The 24,323-nt window shown below is 35.7% G+C and overlaps 1 long non-coding RNA gene and 1 other non-coding gene across 5 annotated transcripts in view; both read right to left on the reverse strand.

Annotated features, from left to right (window-relative positions):
* LOC115286439 overlaps nt 1-24,323 on the reverse strand; it is a 444,475-nt gene that overhangs the window by 235,737 nt on the left and 184,415 nt on the right. The window lies entirely within an intron of this gene.
* Nucleotides 12,464-12,645, reverse strand: LOC115288892. The gene has a single exon (XR_003907269.1). It is a non-coding gene; the product is annotated as a U2 spliceosomal RNA (small nuclear RNA).

A 24,323-nucleotide genomic window follows, 5' to 3' on the forward strand; every position in this document is an offset into this window, starting at 1 on the left:
CCAACGTGGGGCTCAAACCTATGAAGCACAAGCCAAAGTTGTACACTTAACAGACTGAGCCACCCAGGTGCCCCGACACACTTTTATATAGTAGCTGAAAGAACAAAGAGAAGAATTTCAGAAGTCAGGGAGCCAAAACTATATAGTGGGTTTGTATGAAAGGAGTGGTATGATCTGATTTCTGTGTTTAGACTTTCATCCTAGCTACTGGGTACAGAGGCAAAAAAAGAAAAAAGAGAATTATTTCACTTAGAAAAGAGCACGATGAAATGTAAGTAATGGTGGGCTGAAGCCCTAGGAGTCCTACAAAGACTGAACTGGAGGAAGGTTTTTCGGGTTTTCAGAAAAAGAAGAGAATGATATAAGGATAAGAAAGATTAAGTATAAATTTGTAAAAAAAAAAAAGATAGCTAGCTATAACAAAAATTTACAGTAATTATGACCATCCATACCCCCCTTTTGGCATTCTATGAGAATTATCTATAAAGATTTAACTGCTTTTCAAGTATATTTACTTTCTGACTGGTATTCCTTAAAGTGACTTCAGGTTGATTCAAGACACATGGAATTTGCATTTGGTACTTGGAAATGAGTCTGGCATGAGACTGAAATATTTCATTTCTAAATAAGTATTTTGGAAGGTATTTTTAAATCAGTACAAATAAGTTCTCTCTTCACTCTCATGATATAAATAAAATTCTTAACATTTAACTACCATGTCATTTTCTATAGATCCGTTGTTTGTATTAAGACTAGATAGTGAATATTTAGAAATTTATGCTAACAAAGTACATACACTATAAAAATTTAATAATAATTTTATTTCAAGTATCAATACAAATTTTACTGTGACAATGTCAACTGGAAATTAAAACCATAAGATGGAATCAGCATTAAGCCAGCTGACTACAGAATGTGGCCAAACATGGAATACTTCCGTAATGTGGTTATTGTAAATAATGCTGCAATAAACATAGGGGTGTATATCTTTTCAAATTAGTACTTTTTTAATTTATTGAGTCAATTCTGAGTAGTGGAATTACTGGATCATATGGTAGTTCTATTTTTTTTTAATTTTTTGAGGAACTTCTATACTGTTTTCTATAGTGGCTGCACTAGTCTGCTTTCCTTCCAGTAGTGCACAAGAGTTCCTATTTCTCCATGTCCACACAACACTTGTTTCTTGACTTTTTCATTTTAGCCATTCACATAGCTGTGAGGTAATACCTCACTGTGTGTGTGTGTGTGTGTGTGTGTGTGTGTGTGTTTAATTTTAATGTTCATTTATTTTTGAAAGAGAGACACAGAGACAGACCATGAGTGGAGGTGGGGCAGAGAGAGTGGGAGACACAGAATCTGAAGGAGTCTCCAGGCTCTAAGCTGTCATCACAGAGCCCAACACAGGGCTCAAACTCACAAACAGTGAGATCATGACCTGGGCCAAAGTTTGACGTTTAACTGACTGAGCCACCCAGGCACCCCAATCTCATTGTTGTTCTGATTTACATTTCCCTGATGATTAGTGACATTGGGACTCTTTTCATGTCTCTGTGGCAATGTGGATATCTTCTTTGGAGAAATGTCTGTTCATGTATTTGCCCATTTTTAACTGGATTATTTATTTCTTTATCGTTGAGTTGCAGAAGTTCTTAATAGATTTTGGATACTAACATTTTATCAGATAGAGTATTTGCAAATATCTTCTCCAATTGTAGGTTGTCTTTTATTTATGTTAATTGATTCCTTTGATGTTCAGAAGCATTTTATATTGATGCTACCTAATGGTTTCTTTTTCTTTTTGCTTCCCCAGCCTCAGGAGACATATCTAGAAAAATGTTGTTACTGCTGATGTCAGAGAAATTACTGCCTGTGCTCCCCTCTAAGATTTTTGTGGTTTTAGGTCTTACATTTAGATCCTTAATCCATCTGTAGTTTATTTTCCTGTATGGCATAAGAAAGTGGCTCAGCTTCAGTCTTTTGCATGTAGCTGTCCAGTTTTCCCAATAGCTTTGAAGAGAATTTTTCCCATTACATATTCTTCTTGCCTCCTTTGTCAAAGATTAATTGACTAAATATAGTCATGGCTTTATTTCTGGGCTCTCTGTTCTGTTGATCTATGCATCTATTTTTTTGTGTGTCTGTACCATACTGTTTTGTTACTACAGCTTTATAATAGATTTTGAAATCTGGGGTTATGATTCTCCAGTTTTATTTCTCATTCGTTGCCTAATAGTCTCATCATATTTCCTAGAACTTAGAACTTTTAATACTACTATCTTAATAGACATCCTAAGACTGTAATGTTTTTATTATTATTTGTTTTGATATTTTTATTATTAAGAATGATGTACACCTTAAGTTTTTATAAATATTTATCAAGTTAAGGTCACTGACTTCTCATCGCAGCTGGTATATATGTAAACGTAAATATACACACAGAGTTCTTCCTGTGTCTTCCTATTTCTGGTGGCTGCTGACACTTGGTGTTCCTCGTCCTGCAGCTACAGCACTTCTGTCTCTGCCCCCACTGTCACGTGGCATTCTCCAATGGTGTATCTGTCTCCACATTGCCCTCACCAAAGTGAAATTATTTACTCCCTCTTCAATCATTAATTACAAATATGAATTTCCAATCCACTGCCTCACACAGGGTGTTCAAAATTTATTTCTATTCCTTTCCCAGGTACTACCTTGCTTCCTATTTAATCTAAGCAGACATTCTCCTTTCATGGTTGCAGCTTGTCTTGCATCTGAGTTGCTTAAGATTCTTTTTTTATTTAAAAAAAATGTTTTAAATAGTTTTACTGTCAAATTGGTTTCCATACAACACCCAGTGCTCTTCCCTGTAAGTGCCCTCCTCCATCACCACCACCTCTTTTCCCCGCTTAAGATTCTTATAAGGACTCTAAAAGGAAGTATCTCTGATTACTAATCTGTGACCTCAAATCACTTAACTTTTTTTTAAGAAATTTATTTTTATGTTTACTTTTATTTTTTACATTTATTTATTTTTCGAGAGATAGAGTGGGACAGAGCATGAGTGGGGAGGGGCAGAGAGAGAAGGAGACACAGAATCTGAAGCAGGCTCCAGACTTAGCTGTCAGCATAGAGCCCACAGGGCTCGAACCCACCAACCGAGATCTGAGCCGGAGTCCGATGCTTAACCGACTGAGCCACTCAGGCGCCCCTAACTTAACTTCTTAGAACCCTGATTTCCTCATTTAAAAATGAAGACAGGGGCGGCACATGGTGGCTCACTAGGTTAGGCGTCCAACTTCACTCAGGTTGATCTCACAGTTCGTGAGTTCGAGCTCTGCATCAGGCTCTGTGCTGACAGCTCAGAACCTGGAGCCTGCTTCGGATTCTGTGTCTCCCTCTCTCTCTGCCCCTTCCCCACTCATGCTCTGTCTCTCTCTCTCTCAAAAATAAACACTAAAAATGTTTTTAAAAAATTAAAATAAAGACACAAAAGTTACCTCACAGTAATTTTGTTGATCAAATGAGGTAAAATATATGATGCTTTATGGAAAGCACTATGCCAGTATACTAATCAGTAAATAAAATGTAATTTAAAAATTACTTTAACTCTTTCAATATAAAGGCGTAATAATTCTGGTTTTTTTTCCTGTTAGCATGCTGTCAGATTATTCATGTCCCTCTTTTGTTCAGCAAATCAGTAATGCCATTTTTATTTCAACTTAGACCATTAGAATGATTAATTTGCGGACTGGTGATGAGTTTAAAAAAAAGAAGAAGAGATTTGCACCTAATTAATTTACTACTCAAAATTAATTTTTGTTCTTTCTAATTTTATTCCTTACTGTTATGGTACCATTACTTTTATATTACCCCCATTTTCTACACAAGAGAGTTGATGAAATAAATTCCTCTTGGACAGAATATGATAATGATGCAAACATGCTGTTCATCAAATAGAGTTTCTCAAGAGGCACTGGAAAAATTGATGACTGCATGGCAAAGTTTGTGACACCCTGGAGTATCCATAGTGTAAAAGGAGACACATTTGGAACTTTACATAAGGGGTATTTGAATCACATCACTTGGGAAATTGATACTCATCATTAATTAACTAAATGAAACCAAGAAGGCTATGAACTAGCAGGTTCAGGGGGAAAAAAAGAGAGAGAGAGAGAGAGAGAGAGAGAGAGAGAGAGAGAGAGAGCGAGCAACCTAAGAGGAATCAATAGGTAGGTATATATGAAAAAGAAACAGTGTTACATCATGTTAGGTACCAAAAAAAGTGTTAGACCACATTAGTATGTTTTGTTTTAACCACCAAAAATGCATTAGAACATGTTAACATTAATGATTTAGAGGAAATACTGCTTATATACAGATCACCATGTGTATCTACCCAAGTCTATTCTCTTTTTACTCTCCTCTCTTCTCTCTCTGTCCTCTTTCTCTTCTCTCCTTAGTCCCCTCTCCTCTCTCCTCTCCTCTCATTGTCCCACTCCCTATAGTACAGATATGTACAGTAATATGTACAGATGTTATTGCTATTTGGACCCAAAAACACCATTCTCAGTTGTAATACTCATTACCAACAAACGTTTTCTGCATATAATTAATTTTGTTGAGAGTAAAATCTCTAGTTCACTACAGTATTGGTGTAAGAAAAGTGAGGCGTGACCAGGGCAAAACGTCAATGTAAAATGGAGTACATTTTCCCTCCACCAATCAGAAGGCAAGCTCTTCTTTCTTTATTTTTATTTTTTATGTGAATAATTTATTGGCGCATGTATTAGGGTTCTCCAGAGAAAGAGAAGCAATAGGATGGATATCTATATATAGGTTGGGATATTTAAATATGTACATTAGGATATGTAGATTGGGATGTGTCAGCCTCCATAATAGCATGAAAGAGATTGTTATAAGGAATTGACTCATGCATTTACGGAGGGTACTAAGTCCCAAAATCTGCAGCAGGCCAACTGGAAACCAGGAGAGTCAATGAGCTGATGGTTTAGTTCTAGTCCAAAAACCGGCAGACTTAAGACCTGAGAAGAGCTGACATTTCAGTTCAAGTCCAAAGGCAAGAAAAAATGATGTCCCAGCTCAAGGCAAGTCTGGGGGGAGAAAGTTTCTATTTGTTGTTGTTGTTATTAAACTTTGTTTAAATGTAAATACAAATTAGTGAACATGTAGTGTAATAATGATTTCAGGAATGGAATTTAGTGATTCATCACTTACATGAAAAACCCAGTATTCATCCCAACAAGTGCCCTCCTTAATGCCCATTGCCCATTTACCCCATTCCCTACCCAAAACCCCTCCCTTGTATTTAAGAGTGTCTTACAATTTGTCTCCCTCTCTGTTTTTATCTTACTTTTGTTTCCCTTCCCCTATGTTCATCTGTTTTGTTTATTGAATTCTACATATGAGTGAAATCATATGATGTTTGTCTTTCTCTGACTTACTTCACTTAGGATAATACACTCTAGTTCCAGCCACACTGTTGCAAATGGCAAGATTTCATTCTTTCTGACTGCCAAGTAATATTCCATTGTATGTATATACCACATCTTCTTTACCTATTCATCAGTTAATGGACAATTAGCTAAGTTTCTTCTCACTTTCAAGGGCACCCACTCTTTGCTTCCTATTTAGGCAGTCAGCTTATTGGATGAGATCCACCCACATTATGAAAAGCAATCTGCTTCACTCAGAAGCCATTTTCAGTGTCTACCTACTATCTATCCAGCGGTGTATCTTTTAAAGACTTGCTACGAGTGTATGTGCATCCCTCCCTCAAAATCTCTTTCAAAGCAGAAAATAAAAAAGAATAAAAGATGTTTTAGAAGTCTCCTGAGAGTGTGGGTTTATATGTGTTTGATGTGTCTGTAATTAATATGCAATGGACCTAAAGCCCTTCTATAGCAAGACCTCAGAAAAGTCTTCCTAGCTGGAGAATGATAGCTCAGATGGATGGTATTTGAAAATAGAAGGTGATAGCAATGACAAATGAATAATGTGGAAAATTTTCTGTGTAACAGATACAGGTATTGTTTTTCTCCATCAAAGCCAGAAAGGTCTGTAAATTCGCTTTTCCCCCACACTGAAGCAATAAGCAACATTTTATAGCAACCATTTTAGACAGATGCATTGGTTTTGGCAAAGAGTAAACCAAATGGTATGTCCAATAATTCTATCACTGCATAGAGTACACGGAGCTCCCTATGCACAGGTAGAGAACACACACATAATTAAACATTCATCGGCTAAATCTTTGTTTCTGACTTATGAAGGTTGGTTGATTTGTGAGTTACTGAAGACAATGATCCTGAGAATTCTGTGCTTTATGGTATCAAGGCTAATACAAAGAGACAAGGGCACATGGATGAGCGTGTGTATAATAAAGAGGAATAAGAGAACCATGAGGAGAAAAGACAATGAAAATTACTGCAAGGACAGAGCATTATGAAAGCCAGTTTGCATTATACCACATTTACACTGGTCTTTTTTGTTGTTGTTACACTTATTTATTTATTTTATTTTATTTTTTAAATTTACATCCAAGTTAGTTAGCATATAGTGCAACAATGATTTCAGGAGTAGATTCCTTAATGTCCCTTACCCAGTTAGCCCAATCCCCCTCCCACAACCCCTCCAGCAACCTTCTGTTTGTTCTTCATATTTAAGAGTGTCTTATGTTTTTGGCCCCCTCCCTGTTTTTATATTATTTTTACTTCCCTTCCCTTATGCTCATCTGTTTTGTATCTTAATGTCCTCATATGAGTAAAGCTGTATCATATCTGTCTTTCTCTGACTAATTTCGCTTAGCATAATACTCTCTAGTTCCATCCATGTAGTTGCAAATGGCAAGATTTCTTTTTTTTTTTTTATTGCCGAGCAATACTCCATTGTATATATACACATCTTCTTTATCCATTCATCCATTGATGGACGTTTGGGCTCTTTCCATACTTTGGTGATTGTTGATAGTGCTGCTATAAACATTGGGGTGCATGTGCCCCTTTGAAACAGCATACCTGTATCCCTTGGATAAATACCTAGTACTGTAATTTCTGGGTCATAGGGTAGTTCTATTTTTAATTTTTTTGAGGAACCTCCATACTGTTTTCCAGAGTGGCTGCACCAGTTTGCATTCCCACCAGCAGTAAATGAGATCCTCTTTCTCCACATCCTCACCAACATCTGTTGTTGCCTGAGTTGTTAATGTTAGCCATTCTGATGGGTGCAAGGTGGTATCTCATTGTGGTTTTAATTTGTATTTCCCTGATGATGAGTGACACTGAGCATCGTTTCATGAGTCTGTTGGCCATCTGGATGTCTGCTTTGGAGAAGTGCCTGTTCATGTCTTTAGCCTATTTCTTCACTGAATTACTTGTTTTTTGGGTGTTGAGTTTGATAAATTCTTTATAGATTTTGGATACTAATGCTTTATCTGATATGTTGGGCTTTTTAGTAATTTATTTTTTTAATTTTTCTTTCCTTATTTATAAGTAAGAGTATATAGATCATTCTACAGAAGGAGTTTGTAATTTTCTCTGCCTTTCAATATTTTTACAAAAAAATTCTGAGTTAGAAATCCCACCTTAGGTTTTGGTAAGGAGACGTCATTTTATTGAGTTATAAAAGTTAATACCTGTAAGGTATTGCTTACTTTATAATCACCATGTTGGTTCCCAGCATTTTCAGTGTTGAAAGCAACTCTCCTTAGAAAACCAGGCACATTCAGGGACTGTTTCCATTTGCTTGAGTTAGCCTTTAACTCCATTTAACACAATATAAAATATTCCTAAAATTTGTAGCCCCTCTTAACTCAGCTACCCTGAGGCTTAAGTTAAATATATTAATGCCTCTTTTCCTTAATCCTTAGATTACTCTTTTGGTATGGGTCATTTTCAAAATGAGAGTCTTCACTTAATGCTTCATTGTGTAGTAGGATTTTTCATTTATTGCATGTATTTTGTTAGTTATGATAGCTATATACTACAGTGTTTCAAAAACAGCAATTTATGGACTGAAAGAAATGCACAGGTGTTTTCTCCAGGGTCTACATGTCTTGAATGTTAAAAAAAAAAAAAACATAGTTTGTAATATATATGCTAAAGATTTGAAAATTTGATCATACTTTCATTTGACAATCTATTACATGCCTCATGTGTCAATTTTAATAAAATCTTAAATTAAAATAATATACTACACAGGAATGTACTCAATAGTGAAAAATAACAGATTATCTTCTAAAAAGAAACAATATATAGATTATTGAACATACTGTTCTCTTTTGTAGCCCTATCTCTTGAAGAGGGTTTTGAAATGCCATAATAGTTTCATAAAGAAGGTATGAAATGAGATGACTAGTCAATGGAAATGAAAATGCATAAGATCTTAGAATAATGTTAGAATATTTGGTACAGTTCCTTGGAATTGCAAACAGATTAAAAAAACAAAGCAGAACTTGGAATGTATCCTAAGTGCAGTATTTTTTAAATATATAAGTATAGAATGATACCCAATTATTTGATTTGTCATTCATTTTACCAGGTGTACAACTCTTCATGACTGAACACGTATTTTTCCTGGTTGGCTAAAAGGTAAGTTATTAACAGTAATTATGATGATTCACAAAAATTCACTTGTGCATTTTTATAAAGCAGACAGATGGTATTGGAGAATAATTGTATGTAGGAGTACAGAAGTCACATATTTTGGCACAAAACACTGTGAAGCAAATATTTCTCTAATGACATCTCTTGTAAAGCGAAATTCACAGTAATAAATGAGCAATTGCTCGTGGAGCCATCTGAAGAGGCTTAAGGTTGTATGTAATCCAATTTGACAATAAATTATATTAAAATTTAAGAAACAATTAAAAAATTAAAAGAAGAGGCTTAGAGACTGAAATACTAAAAGGCCATGTAAAAAGGGTGCATTTATAATTCAGTGAATAGCAAGAGAAATTCAAATTGTACTGAGACAAAAATTTCTCAGTTGAGTGGTTCTTTAAAAAAAATCATGATTATTTAGAGCGGAGGTGTTAAGCTCTTCTAGCAGAGGCCATAAACTGAGTATGGTCACACATGTGGAGAAGGGTGTTTAATTTCTAAAACATTTCAAAATCTGAATGTCTTTCATAGTACAGTGAAAAAGAATGGTCAGTTTTTTTAAAATTTTTAACATTTATTCCTTTTTGAGAGACAGAGAGATACAGAACACAAGCAGAGGAGGAGCAGAGAGAGAGAGGGAGACACAGACTCTGAAGCAGGCTCCAGGCTTTGAGCTGTCAGCACAGAGTCTGAGGCGGGGCTTGAATCCAGACTGTAAGATCATGACCTGAAGTGAAATAGGAAGCTTAGCCAACTGAGCCACCCAGGTGCTCCAAAAATGGTCAAAAACTTTTAAATTCTTTCCATCAAGATTTATAATCTACTTGTTTTAGGCAATGGGGCAGTAGCAAACATGAGGCTACTTTTGGAGTCCAATGAAGAAGCAGTAACTTGCTTAGTATTTAGTGAGGAAGCATAATGACGTTTGTGGCAGTGAACTCTATATATGTGTGGAGGCCTTCTGAGGACAATCAGCTTCCACGTACCTTCGGGAGGAGTGTGTGTGTGAACACAGGACCTGGCGGCAGAAGAACGACCGCAGGAGGTCCAAATTGCCAACCTACAGAACCACTATCTATGAAAGTAATTGTTTAGCCCAGTCAGTTTTGGGATGGTCTGAAATATGGCATGCCTGCTCTAAGTTGACACTAGTCTCACCATTTTTATTACACAACATAGATTCACACATCTACATTATCTACCTGTCTCCTGAATGTATTCACTTCTAGGCCTGTGCTCTAACTCACTGAAAATCTACTCTTTTTTTTTTTTTAATTTTTTAATGCTTTTTTGAGAGACAGAGAGAGACAGTGCGAGCAGGGGAGGATCAGAGAGAGAGGGAGATACAGAATCTGAAGCAAGCTCCAGGCTCTGAGCTAGCAGTCAGCACAGAGCCCAACGCGGGGCTCAAACCCACGAACCGTGAGATCTGACCTGAGCGCAACCGGATGCTTAACCGACTGAGCCACCCAGGCGCCCCAAAAATCTACTCTTTAAAAAAAGAAGCACTGAGTATCTATTATGTGTTCATAAATACAATGAGACACTGAGAGTACAAATATGATTAAGTCTTATTAACTCTCTTCAAGGAATCACTATGTAGTGGACAGATAATTAATTATGGATGTAATTAGCACAGGACAAGCATCAGATGCCTAAGGGTACAAAGTCAGTCACCTCAGATTGCAAATTTCAGGTCCCCATCTGTGATTTCAGCAGGCTATCTGGTCTTTTCCTATGGTTCTCTATTATTCATATCCACAAGAATCCCAAGGTGCACATACGTATATTCATAAAACCTTGGAGTCTGGCTTTTGCTGGGTGATAGAGACGTCCTTTGGTGCTGGAATCTATCCCCACTGGCATGAGCACTAGTGAGAGTATCTTGTAGCACAGCTATTTCTGTAGTAAAGCTTGAGGTTAGCATGCCTAAAGTCAGTGCCTGAACTATTGCTACTGTGCTGGTGTAGCCATCATTCCTAAATTAGAGGTGTGGCTGCCTCTGTGTTGTCCTGGATTGTGAAGTGGAGGAAAACTCCAAAAGACATTTACTCGGGTGCCCAGGTGTGGTATAAAGCAGAATTCTCCGTCCTTACTATGGCCAACAAGGACCAAAGCCTTAGAAGTTCTAAGGTCCAATGAAACCGCCTGCCTCTTCTGATGGCAATGCCGAGCTGGTGGCCTGTGGCACAGGCTGCTACTGGTCCGAGGGTTATATCACGCAGACAGGTGCAAGCTACAGAAGACTTATCTTGGCAGATGTCACAATTAGCTGTGTTGAAACACTTGTTCTCCAGACCACGTGCTTCTTTAAATCCTCTTGTGATTAAGTAACCATTGCTACAATTACTCCAGTATAACTCCCTATTAATTTTTCCACACCATGATGGCTTCTTGTACATAAATGGAAATTTTTCTTTCCTCTAGCATTTAACAGTAAAATGGTCCAGTGTCTCCAAAGTTTACAGTTCACTTAATTCAATCCCTCTTTCTCACTCTCTCTCCTTGTCTCTCTTTCTCTCTCACACACACACACACACTTCTCCATATATGTACAGAATTCACAAGAAAATGTTTTTTTTAATTTGTAACACATTCATGCTGTATTTTCTACTAAAAGAATCACAGCATAGACGTAAACCTTTATTGTCTTCTAAAATCCAGAATCAAGATGTCTTGCTCTTCATTCAAGGCACTGATACATACTCCTTCTACCTGTTGACTACACTCATAAACTCCTTTAGTCCTTCCACTGTGGCGAACCAGGGCCAGACCTGATGTGCTGTCTTACCTAAGCCTTGCATCAGAGACAACTAATAACATATATCAATTGATGCACACTGCATAGTTGCAATCATATTGCATAAGTTGTGAAACGTAGAGCAAAAGACCATACTCAGAACATACAAGTGGATTCGGAAGATAAGGTTTCTGAAAGGCAGTTTGAGAAATATACAGGCGATTAAACTTTTGGAACATAAAGGCCTGCTGCAATCTATAAAGATCTCACCCCAAACGAACCAAATACCGTAACTACCATGGCCTATGGGAAGGAACTAGGGAGGCCTCTCATGACTTTTGCTGAGTTACTAGTATCAATTTTGGTAGAAGAAGCCAGAAATAGAAAATATGAGGAAATCTATTCTGAGGCCACATGTAAAGAATTGATTAGTGGGAGTGTGTGCCCTGGAAGCTGTAGTTATTTTCTAAGGGAATCATAATTAGCAGCGATCTTTGGTGAAGAGGCTGTGAAGGGAAGAGAGGAGGGAACTCCAGATTGCTGAGGAAGGATAATGATTCATTTTCAAACACAGTGTTAATAGTTGCATAATATTTCATCTTAAGGCTACTTTATTTTTAACTAGTTTGCTATTATTTGACGTTTAGACTTCTTTAGGATTAAATGATTAGACATAAAACTGTAGGAAACCTCTTATGGCATAAGTCACTTATTGCATGTCTGATAATTTCCTTGGAATAAATTCTTGGAAGTAGAATTGCTGGACAGAGAAAATTTTTGATATATTGCTATTTTTTTAGGGCAATTTACATAAGTTTGCCTCTTTTACAGGACAATCACCAGCTTTGAATCAAAGTCTCCTTCCTTTCTTCCTCTTTTTTTGTTTGGATAATTGCTATATCTCTATCTTCTGACAATAAAAATTTCATTCTCTGTTTCATGGTTAGTTGTTGGTTTGGTTTTTTTTTTTTTTTTGACTTCAAGTTGGTTGAGGGCAGAAACCATGATACATATTACGGATGGTACTTGTTTTTCTTCCTCAGAACTGAGCACATAATGGGCTCAGTAAATACTTCTTGAGTGATATATTAATACCAATTATTTTTACTGTTGCACGTTGGCAGCTAACTGAGATACCAGCTAATAAAGTATTGATGTTTGCATTTGCTATTTCATATATTCAATCCAATATTTGATATTTCTAGGGAATTTAAGAAATTGCAAATATGTTTCTAAAGTGGTTAGGCCTGCCATTTCTGATAAGAACAGATACTACACTTGATCTTAGCCAAAAGGCCGAGAAGCGATAGGCCTGCCATTTCTTAAAGGAATTATAAGATACTATCTGCTTTATTTGTGACCATTTGAGATTTCCTACACCTTTAGTATCCGTTCCCCAAATCCTGTCCCTGTGGTCATCCAGCGCACTCACAGTGTTAAAAATACTGCGGTAGTCAATGGGGAATCCAAACACTTCCACCCTGATAACATTATAAAGAGATGTATTTGGCCATGTTGAGAAGTGCGTGTTGCCTTAGCAGGTTCTCATTTTAGCTATGACTTGACAAATACTCTGAAAACGAATTTTGGTTCGCTTCAAAGAACATGGCACTCATTTAAAATTTAATTAAGTTTTGTTTTTGTTTTTTGTTTTGTTTTGTGTTTTTAGAAATGTGTTGTGCCAATAGCCTAGTTTTAAACTTAAATTAATGGTTCTATTAATTGTCTAGTGCACTTTTGGCCATTTGACAGCATACTACAAGTATTTAAAAATAACTGATGAAATTTTGAGTCATTTCTCATCTCATATTTCTTTGAATTAAAGTGATTTTATTTTTCAGTTTAAATTATTTTATATTTACAAAGACTATAAACTATAGAAGCTTAATTTAGTTCTGAAGTAAATACATACGCATATATCATGTATTTATAATAAAAAATTGGGAAGCACGTATTATTAAAAGTATTCAGGGCACCTGGATGGCTCAGTCGGTTAAGCATCAGACTGCAGCTTAGTTCATGGTCTCTTGGTTTGCTGTGGGTTCAAGCCCCTTACTGGGCTCTGTGCTGACTGCTCAGAGCCTGGATCCTGTTCAGATTCTGTGTCTCCCTCTCTCTCTGCCCCTCCCCCACTTATGCTCTCTCTCCCTCTTTCAAAAATAAATATACATTTAAAAACTTAAAAAAAATAAAAATCTTATTTATTTTTTTTTAAATTTAGAAGTATTCCACTTATTGTGCTGCTGGTGCACATACAGCCCTCTGTTGTTAGTTTACTTTTATAGAGTAACCAGACATCTAGATATTGATGAGACTTTAAATATAGAATATATTCATTAGTCCCATAAATTGTATTTAAAGTTATTACAAACAATGAATGCTCTGAGCTATGTTAAATGCTGAGAATATGATAAAAAATAAGCATGATAAAAAATAAAAGACCATCAGTATGCTTTTTATGGTATACCTAGAACTAGATAAAAAGCAGGGACTTAATACATATGTATTAATGATTATTATGAAAACATGATCTCTAAAAGTGCTGAGTTGTTTTACTGAAAAAACATGACTGTGGTAGAATATAATTATGTGTAATGATCAGTGTAAATAATTGTGTGAAATTAAGTGAAATTAAAGAAGGTGTGGTCAGTTATATACTTTATGTTTTTAAATACTTTTAAAATACTTTATGCATTGAAATTTATTTCAGCTGAACAATGTAGTTCCCCCCCTTTCTACAGTCTATAGTAATTGATAATTTTCCTATTATGCCCCACTTCAGACTTTGATCAGCACAGCATAACTCAAAATTTTATGTCTTCAATTAGTTGAAGGGGTGGCGGGGGAGAACCTGAATGGCTATTACAATGAATAATAAAAGCCTTTTGTGAATTTTCTTTAAATTGCTTTTGTAAAGCAGGGTGGCATGCTCATCTGTCTAAGATGGTTAAGTATTATTTAACTGAATCCAGGAAAATATAGCAATAGTAACTTACTAGCCTATAATCATTGCCCTGTAATGTGTCTTTTAGACAATAGAATTAAAAATACAATCAAAAATACTAAAAGATTACTATCACATTAAATTTTAGTTTGATAGATATTTTCTAAGGAAACCTCTGTATCATGATCCTTAAACTTTGTTCTAGTTTTATTTAAGTAACATTTTCAAACACAATTTAGACTTTGGCATTCCAGTTTCCTTAAATGAAATATGTAAAATTAATGTTCAATAAGAAAAATCCTTTAAAAAATAAACTGTCATTCTACTACCTTTCTTTAGCCTAAGAATGAGCTATAAATTGCCGGCAGGTATCTTTTCTGTTTTCCAGCTTTGTAGTTCTTTTGAAAGTCCTCTTTTCTTCTCCCTCTGATGGAAGGAAGTGCTGAAGGTATGACATTTCATTGTAATGCTTCATGTCCGATCTCAGCAGAATTCATTCAAAGATGTGAAGGTTTAGTTATTTCATACTCACAAGCTTTGAAATGAATATGTTCAAGCAGCATTGCTAAAAAATGAAACTGCCCAAAAGTCAGTGGGTGAATGTGAATCGGTAATTGCACATACGTATGAGTCATGTATTTATCATTTTAATGTAGATAATAGCAAAAGGATGTACTGCAAACATGTCCAGATTTTGAGTAAAAAAAAAAAAGCCTCAATAAAATATTTATGGAATTTGTTTCTTCAGAAATAAATAGGGAAAAATAGAACTCAGAACAACACTCATAGTTCACATGTCTACAGGGTAGGTCAGGAGGTAAGAGAAACAGTGAGAATCACTAAGAACGTTTTGCAAAAACTACAGATGCCTATGCCTCCCCTCCTTATGGTTATCTGATAGATGATCACTATGCATCTTAAAAGGCTCACTGACATCCCCTGAAAGAGTGATGGAGATTAGGAAACTGGATTTCTGTGCTTTCTAGCTTTTTGGGGGGGGGGGTCAACCTTTATCTGGTTGTAAGAGTTCTGTGTTGCATGTCCTTGTTTATTTAAAAAAGTATAGCACTGTATAAATTTGCAAAGAATGACATACATCCACTCTCTTAAGAGGGAACTGTCTTGTACTTGCAAATGTCTGAAAGCTATTTGTTCTTTGAAGGCAAACTCTGGGGTTGACACCCCAGTCTTATAAATCTCTATGTAAGTGGACTGCTAGAAATTATGAATTTGGCAGCCATCTGGTTTCAAATGTGCATGAGCTCATGAAAGAGCTCTTTCTTCATTCTGTGATGGCACTTAATTTTCACTGCACTCTTTCTCATACAAGGTGGCCTCTTCTAAATATACCATTAAAAAAATAAGGGAAAAAAAGTTAACCTTTCATTGCAACTTCTCTCAAGTTGAAGTACTTTCCTCTGATCTATAAAGAAAAGGCAAGAGTCTTCAAAGCATCTATACTTGTTAAGGATCAAAGACAATGCTTCTAAATGAAAAGGCATAGGGATAAAATGAGTCATTGGTAGACTTCTGCCCCAGTGTTTCAGTTTCCTAGAATCACTATTCTTTTCATGGTAATTTCTAATGATTGATGCTCTTCAAATCTGAAAGAGCCTGTCTTTTAAAGTACAGTCTAGGGATGACAGATATAAGCATTAAGTTAGAACTCCTGCACTGGGGGAATTTGAATCATGTTGGTGGATGGAACACATATCTGCCATCCACCAGATTGGGAATTATGGGATCTTTAAGACAGAAAGCAGACAGAGATGAACTTGTGGAATAGACTAGAAAAAAAGAAAAGTCTCAGCTCAAAACAAACAAAAGAGAATGGCCAGGAAAGGAAATAGTTTCAGGTGGAATGAAAGTCAACCAAGTGAAGAGCAGAGTAGTCATCAGAGTAATATAAGTGTGGTCTTTAGAATAATTACATCAGAGGACCTGTCCCACCATCTACCCATACTAAATGAATGGCATCGGAAGAATTTTGTCCTTGACTAATCCTCAATCACTGCTTTCTAAAGAATATGACTAATGAGCCCAGAGACAGTGCTTAGGCTGGATATTGGAAAAGAATGAGAAGCAGATTAGAGATTATGGAAGCTCCACATCATGGCAAAAAAGAGTAAAGGAGAAAAGAAGGAGTGGGGGAAGAAAATATCAGGTTTTGTAATGGCATTGGGATAAAGCTGTACTTAGAGTTTTGTACAGAGGAGACTGCATCAAAGAGAAAACCAAAGTGGGTGCAGAGATTGCTCCAGACACGGATGGAGATGGCAACCCGCATAACATAAGCTCATCACACCCATATGGCCACATATGTCAACCTTTCTCTGAAAAGCCTGAGGCTAGTCTCCTATAATTAACATTTATTTTCACAAGTGGAAGAAGAATTTTTGGCCAGAGAAAATATACTCTTCATATAAGACCTCTACAAGACACATAGACAACTACGAATTACCAGGTATTTGTGTTAAATCCAGGCCATGGAATGAAGGCACTGACGTTAATAAACAGGATGAAATCATGAAGAAATAGGGTAAAGAGGGGGAAAATGATATAATTTAATATAATAATTATAGTTATTAAACTTACAGAATAAGAAAAGATATTGTATTTTGGAAAATGTGGGAATTAAAAAAATAAACACTCAAAGTTATTGATATGTTTGAAAACATATGTATGTGTGTCTATGCTCCAAACAGAATGGACACAGCTGAAAGCAGAAATTTATAAGACTGAGAAAGAGAAATTTCCCAGAAGTCAGAGAAAATAATGAATAAAAGTGACAGAATATAAAGAGTTACTAATATACATATATGTACATACAGTTAGTATGTATATATTGTATATAATATGAATATATATTACACCAGAAATGCTAATAGACGTCTAGTAGGGGTACTGGGTTCCAAATTAAAAAAAAACAACAAGAGAGAGAGGTAAGTCAAATAAATAATCAAACAATCAAATAAAAACTCCAAAGTCAGAAATGAAGAGCTGAGACCTAAAGTAGATGAATAAAAACAGACTAAAAAACAGATCTGTCTTAGTGATATTTAAGGACTACATAGTTAAGGTTTCAGAATTGTTAATCTTTTCATAGAGCAAAATGTTACATGTATTGGAAAGAATCAAATGGACATAAAACTTCAGCTTTGGGGTGCCTGGGTGGCTCAGTTAGTTGTCTCAATCCTTGATTTAGGCTCAGGTCATGATCCTCAGGTTGTGGGACTGAGCCCCACATCAGGCTCCACACTATTTAGTGTGAAGCTTGCTTGATGTTCTCTCTCTCTTCCTCTGTTTCCTCCGTGCTTGATCTCTCTCTCAAAAAACAAAAAGCAGTGGTGTCAGGATGGCCGAGTGGTCTAAGGCGCCAGACTCAAAAAACAAAAAGCCAAAACAAACAAAACACACACACACATACACACACTAAACTCTTCAAAAATTAAAAAAAAAACAACAGCTTCGGCAAATATCTAAAATCAATCAAGCAAAGACTCCAAAGTTATGACAGAAAAGTGATGTTAAATCTAGACTTCTGTAGCTAATTAAATGTGCATTCACATATGAAAGCAAAATAAACTTAATTTTAGATATTCAAGAGCTCAAAGTCTGTCGGAGACAGATCTTTTCTGAAAAGAAAAATACTTACTGAACAAAAAAAAAAGGAAAAAGTGAGAGAGAGACAAAAAAGAAATAAGACTCTTAAGTATAGAGAAAAAACAAGTGATTACCAGCGGGGAGGTGGGTAGGGGGATGGTTGAAGTAGGGGATGGTGATCAAAGAGCACACTTAGCCTGATGAGCACTGAGTAATAGATAGACTTGTTGAATCACTGTATTGACACCTGACACCAATATAACACTGTGTATTAACTACATTGGAATTAAAATAAAAACATTAATAAAATTTTTAAAAATGGCTTACTGCAACAAAACTAATATGATATAAACCAAATCTAAGAGAAGAGGGTGAGATAAAGGAATAACTAGTCTAGTATAATAGCAATTAAAATTAGGCATAATTCTAAATCAGTTTTATACATAAGGTAATAGTAATTAGGCTACTTAAAATTTTTTTTTAATGTTTTATTTATTTCTGATACAGAGAAAGACAGAGCATGAGAGAGGGAGGATCAGAGAGAGAAGGAGACACAGAACCGGAAGCAGGCTCCAGGCTCTGAGCTAGCTGTCAGCACAGAGCCTGACACGGGGCTCGAACCCACGAACGTGAGATCTGACCTGAGCTGAAGTCGGAAGCTTAACCAACTGAGCCACCCAGGCGCCCCTAGGCTACTTTTATTTTGAAAGGTAGAGGAGAGGGAAAGAGAAAATTGCTGCTAATTAACTGAGTTTAAAACCTGGATCAGGGGCGTCTAGGTGGCTCAGTTGGTTAAGCATCCGGCTTTGGCTCAGGATCTCACAGTTCGTGGGTTCGAGCCCCATGTTGGGCTCTGTGCTGACAGCTCAGAGCCTGGAGCCTGCTGCAGATTCTGTGTCTCCCTCTCTCTCTGACCCTCCCCTGCTTGCACTGTCTCTCTCTGTCTCTCAAAAATAAACTAAAAATTTTTTTTAAAAAACCTGGATCAATTCAATGAAAGTAAGGGAAGAATAAAACAAAAATGCAAGAACACAATAAAGGAAATCAGACTGGTGGTAGAAATTCAGTAATCATTACAGACTGTGCATAAATTAATACCCCATTAAAATGACTTCCAAACTGTCGTCTAGTCCAAACATTTATGGAAGGATTGCAAGATACACAACAATTATAGAAAAGTTTGCAAATAAAGGGAGAGACACATACACTTGGCAGATGTCATTAAAATGAAAGCAAATGAGGCAATATTACTACCAGAAAGAGGACAAATTATAAATTAATGGACAAAAAGGACTATTAACAACTGATAAAAATTAATCATCTGAAATGCTTTAATAGAGAGTATTCATTAGGTACCCAACAGGACCATTGTGAAGCAAACAGAGAGAGAATTCTGTATGACATCCAAAGAGAATCTGCCAAGTCTACTACCGTCTGTGGAGATTTCAATATCCCTGTCTTAAAAATAAACAGATCAAGTTATTGGAAAAAAAGGATCCAAAGATTTGGGGGGGGGAGAATTTTCTATGTGTGTGTGTTATGTGTGTATCAATATGTACATACATATAATCATATATGTAAATTCTTACCCAGAAACAAAAAGTTAAGTCTTTTGTTGTGTGTGTGTTATGTGTGTATCAATATGTACATACATATAATCATATATGTAAATTCTTACCCAGAAACAAAAAGTTAAGTCTTACTGTTGTTCAGTCAAGAAATATTTTAAACATTGATTCTATTTGAAGGGTAAAGAAGTCTCAAATTTTCCAATCTAGAAATCTTGAAAGCCACATAATTTGCTCCCAAGACTAAAATTAATTTAGTAATTAACAAGAAAAAAATAGTTAAAATAATTTTTTTCACATTCTGTTATATCATAGAAAGTTCTGGTAATCAGTAGTTCTCAGCTGGACATATGTCCTTTCTTGGATTTTGCTGAGAACTCGATTGTGTAACCTCTAAATCTCTTATAACCTAGGATTAAAGTTTCAATATATTAGAAAATGTTCTTTTTTTTTTTTCCCCTCACAAAGGCTGTGGTAAAAACAAATGGGAGATGGCTCATTTCTCCAGGCTAGACTTTACTATGACTCTTTTAATACCAGCGAGAACTGAATTTCACTATACCAAATGATAGAACATTCGAGTCCAATTTATAGTCATTTCTAATTATACTCATTTCCACCTTGCTTACTTACTGAGAGGCACATATCTATCTCTAATAGAAATATTCAAGTGCAAGCAAGAATAATTTCTGATCCAAAGGGAGCTTCTTTGAGGGCTTCTTCACATGTTACTATCCTCCTTTCCTGTCGCAATAAACACACACATACACGCGCGGGCGCACACACACGCACACACATTTCTAGCAAGATATTCTCAAAGTCATGTTTTTCATTCATTAGGATATAAGAGTTGCAAATACTAATTGGAAAATGACAGTGGCTTAAATGAAACATGTAGACCTTTAACTACAAGCTTATATTTTCTTTGCAAATGTAGGAAAGAGAGAAAATAGCAGTTTCATAAAAAGCAGGGGGTGGAGGGTAGGAGAAGTACAAAAAACCCAGAAATACAAAATCTTGATAAATAAAGGGGAGAAAAAGGAAATACTGCGATCTACTGAGAAAACCAAACTTTCAGGCACTTGGGTGGTTCGGTTGAGCGTCCAACTTCAGCTCAGGTCATGATCTCACCATCCGTGAGTTCGAGCCTCACATCAGGCTAACTGCTATCAACACAACCCACTTTGGATCTTTTGTCCCTTTCTCTCTCTGCCCTTCCTCTGCTTGTATTCTCTCTCCCAAAAATAAATAAACACAAAAAATAGAAGAAGAAGTAAACTAAACTTTCCTTGTTTTCTGGCTCTCTAGAGGATATCAAATCTCATAATTAACTAGTCAGAATGCAAAAACATCATTTGGACCTCTACCAAATGCAAGATAATATACCTGATGACTTGGAGGGTGTGAGAAAAAAATCCAATAAGGCAGGGAAAATTGTAGGTAAACAGAAAAATATAAGCCATATGTTGAAAAAATAAATGAAAAAATAGAAATTCTGTATCTTTATAAAGTTATCCGCTACAATGAAATAAAAATTAAGAAGCAACATACTTAAACTTTCTTTCAGTCTCAGTGCAGTACATTAAATTATTGTTGCCTCAGAATATTTATAATGGTTTGTGATATATAATACTCATCTACTGTATCAGGTGTAAAGTACAAATATGGGTTGGGTGACATTTTTCTATGCATTTTTCCCTCATGGCTTTGCATCTCTTCTAAGTTTCCTGAATATTTATGATCTAAGAAAAAAGAGCCTCCTCACACCTGTCTAAAGGATATTTACATCATGTCAGACATACTTAGCATTATATTTGGGTGGACTTTAGGTTTATGAAATATATTTTTAATATTTACATGAAGTCAAAACATATGCCCAGTTTAGGAGAATATAATCAGTCATAATTTTGGCTGCTATTAATCACTTGTGATGTAAATAAGTACTGAGTGAAAACATTAGTTTATTTTTCCCTTTTCCTTTTTTTTAAAAAATTTTTATACAATAGATTATTTACTTTGTGTTTTAAAAACCTTAAAAACAATCTCCTCCATGTATAGTAAAAGTATTAACAGCATATATAGCAATGACAACCACTTAATTCAGATTGTTATCTCTAGAGAAAGAAGGAAAAATAATGAAGGATTGAGAGGAATCCCAGAAGTATTCCAAATAAATTTTTACTGCTTAAAATAACATATTAAGTAAATACAATAAAATGCTTAAATTAGCAAAACTAAGTTACAGGTAGCTAAATATTAATTATATATTCTCTACCTGTATGTTTTAAATATGTCATTAAAAAATAAAGGGGGCTCCTGGGTGGCTCAGTCGGTTAGGCCTCCGACTTCGGCTCAGGTCAGATCTCACATTCGTGGGTTCGAGCCCCGTGTCAGGCTCTGTGCAAACAGCTAGCTCAGAGCCTGGAGCCTGCTTCGGATTCTGTGTCTCCCTCTCTCTCTGCCCCTCCCCTTCTCATGCTCTGTCTCTCTCAATATCAAAAATAAATAAAACATTAAAAAATAATAAAAATAAAGAAAACAAGATATCCGATGTTTGACAACAAAATCCATAATGAGTCTTTATTACTTAGTGAAGAATGCAAACGATATTTATATAGAAATTTTATATTTATACTGAGATATAGTAAAGCTCTGAATAAGTGGAAAAAGTAAACTTCTGAATAATGTAACTTTCTAAGCTATCAAGTTTCTTTCTAATATATCTATAAAGTCAATGCATCCCCCATATCTAATCATAATACAATGGCAATTTAATATCTAACAAAGCTGTTAAAGACAAATCATTGGGGGAAATTATTAGGGGGAAAAGTATATCTAATGGTGAAAAGGAACTTGAAGGCTTTCATGAAATTACTTATAAAACATGTATTTTTTAAATGTTTATTTATTTTTTTGAGAAACAGAGAGTGAGCAGGGGAAGGGCAGAGAGAGGAGACACAGAATTTGAAGCAGGCTCCAGGCTCTGAGCTGTCAGCATAGAACCAGACGAGGGGCTCAGACTCAAGAACTGCAAGATCATGACCGAACCAAAGTCAAACACCTAACCAACTGAGCCACCCAGGCGTCCCAAAAAATGCATTCTAAATGACAGCTTCAATAACTACATATCTGAATGGCAAAATATCTAATAATATAGTTTTGACAAAGCTGTGGGGGCAACAACCCCCTCACTTTTCTGGGAGGAGTAAATTGCTACATCATTCCAGAATCTAGTTGCGCTATGAAACAAAGTGTTAATGTGCTTTATGACTTTTCAGAAACACTTTTGGGTATATCTGCATTCTCACATAGGTCATTATGGAAACACAGGGGAAAACATGCTTAACTGAGCAGTTTCTGTGTCTCTCCATCTTAATGAAAATGCAGTATGTAGAAGACGCATACAATGGAATTACCATTCAGCACTTAGAAGCAGTCCATGAACTACTGTTATACAGAATAACACTGAAGTATCTCAAAAATACAATATTGAGGGGAAATTGTAAGAAATTGCATAAAATACCGGTTCATGGAAATAATTTTCAGGGAACTACATACATGTATATGAACATAAAATTTAACATACCACAAAATTTAAAGGCTATAAACAAAAGACTCACAACTAATATCATCCTCAATGGGCAAAAACTGAGAGCCTTTTGCCTATGGTCAGGAACAAGACAAGGATGACCACTCTCACCATTACTATTTAACACAACACTGATAGTTTTAAACTCAGCCACCAGATGATAAATAGAAATAAAAGGCATCTAACTTAGCAAGGAAAAGCCAAACTTTTACAATTTTCAGATGACATGACACTCTATATAGAAAACCCAAAAGACTCCACCAAAAAATTGCTAGAACTAGTATATGAATTCAGCAAAGTTACAGAATATAAAATCAAAATGAAGAAATCCGTAACATTTCTATACACCTACAATAACAATTCTATATAACTACAAAGCAGCACATATGGAAATTAAGGAATAGATCCTCTCTGTAATTGTACCAAAAACAATAAGATACCTAAGACTAAACCTACCAATGTGGTAAAAGATCTATATTCTGAAAACTATAGAACATATGAAAGAAACTGAAGAGAGCACAAAGAAAAACATTCCATGCTAATCGATTGGAAGAACAAACATTGTTAAAATGTCTACACTACCAAAAGCAATCAACATATTTAATGTAATCTCTATTAAAAAAAAACCACAAGTATTTTTCATAGACCTAGAACAAACAATCCTATGGAGCCAGAAGATTGGTATGAAACCAGAAAAAACTCTGAATAGCCAAAGAAATTCTGAAAAAGAAAAACAAAACTTGAGTCACCACAATTCCAGATTTCAAGCTATATTACAAAGCTGTAGTCACCAAGACAGTATGGTATTGGGACAAAAACAGACACATAGATCAATGGAACAGAATAGAAAACCCAGATATGGACTCACGACTATCTGGTCAACTTAATTTTGACAAAGCAGGAAAAAATATCCAATGGAAAAAGAGACAGTCTCTTCAACAAATGGTGTTGGGAAAACTGGATAGCAACATGAAAAAGAATGAAACTGGACCACTTTATTATACCATTCACAAAATAAATTCAAAATGGAAGAAACACCTAAATATAACACAGGAAACCATCAAATCCTAGGGGAGGACACAGTCAGCAACCTCTTTAAAAAAAAAAATTAAACATTTTTATTTTTGAGAGACAGAGAGAGACAGAGTTCAAGCAGGAGAGGGGCAGCCAGAGAGAGAGACACAGAATCTGAACCAGGCTCCAGGCTCCAAGCTGTTGGCATAAAGCCTGATTCAAGGCTCAAATTCACAAACTGTGTGATCATGACCTGAGGCAAAGTCAG

The sequence above is a fragment of the Suricata suricatta genome, chromosome 3 (genome assembly GCF_006229205.1).
Source record: "Suricata suricatta isolate VVHF042 chromosome 3, meerkat_22Aug2017_6uvM2_HiC, whole genome shotgun sequence".
Taxonomy (NCBI): Eukaryota; Metazoa; Chordata; class Mammalia; order Carnivora; family Herpestidae; genus Suricata; species Suricata suricatta.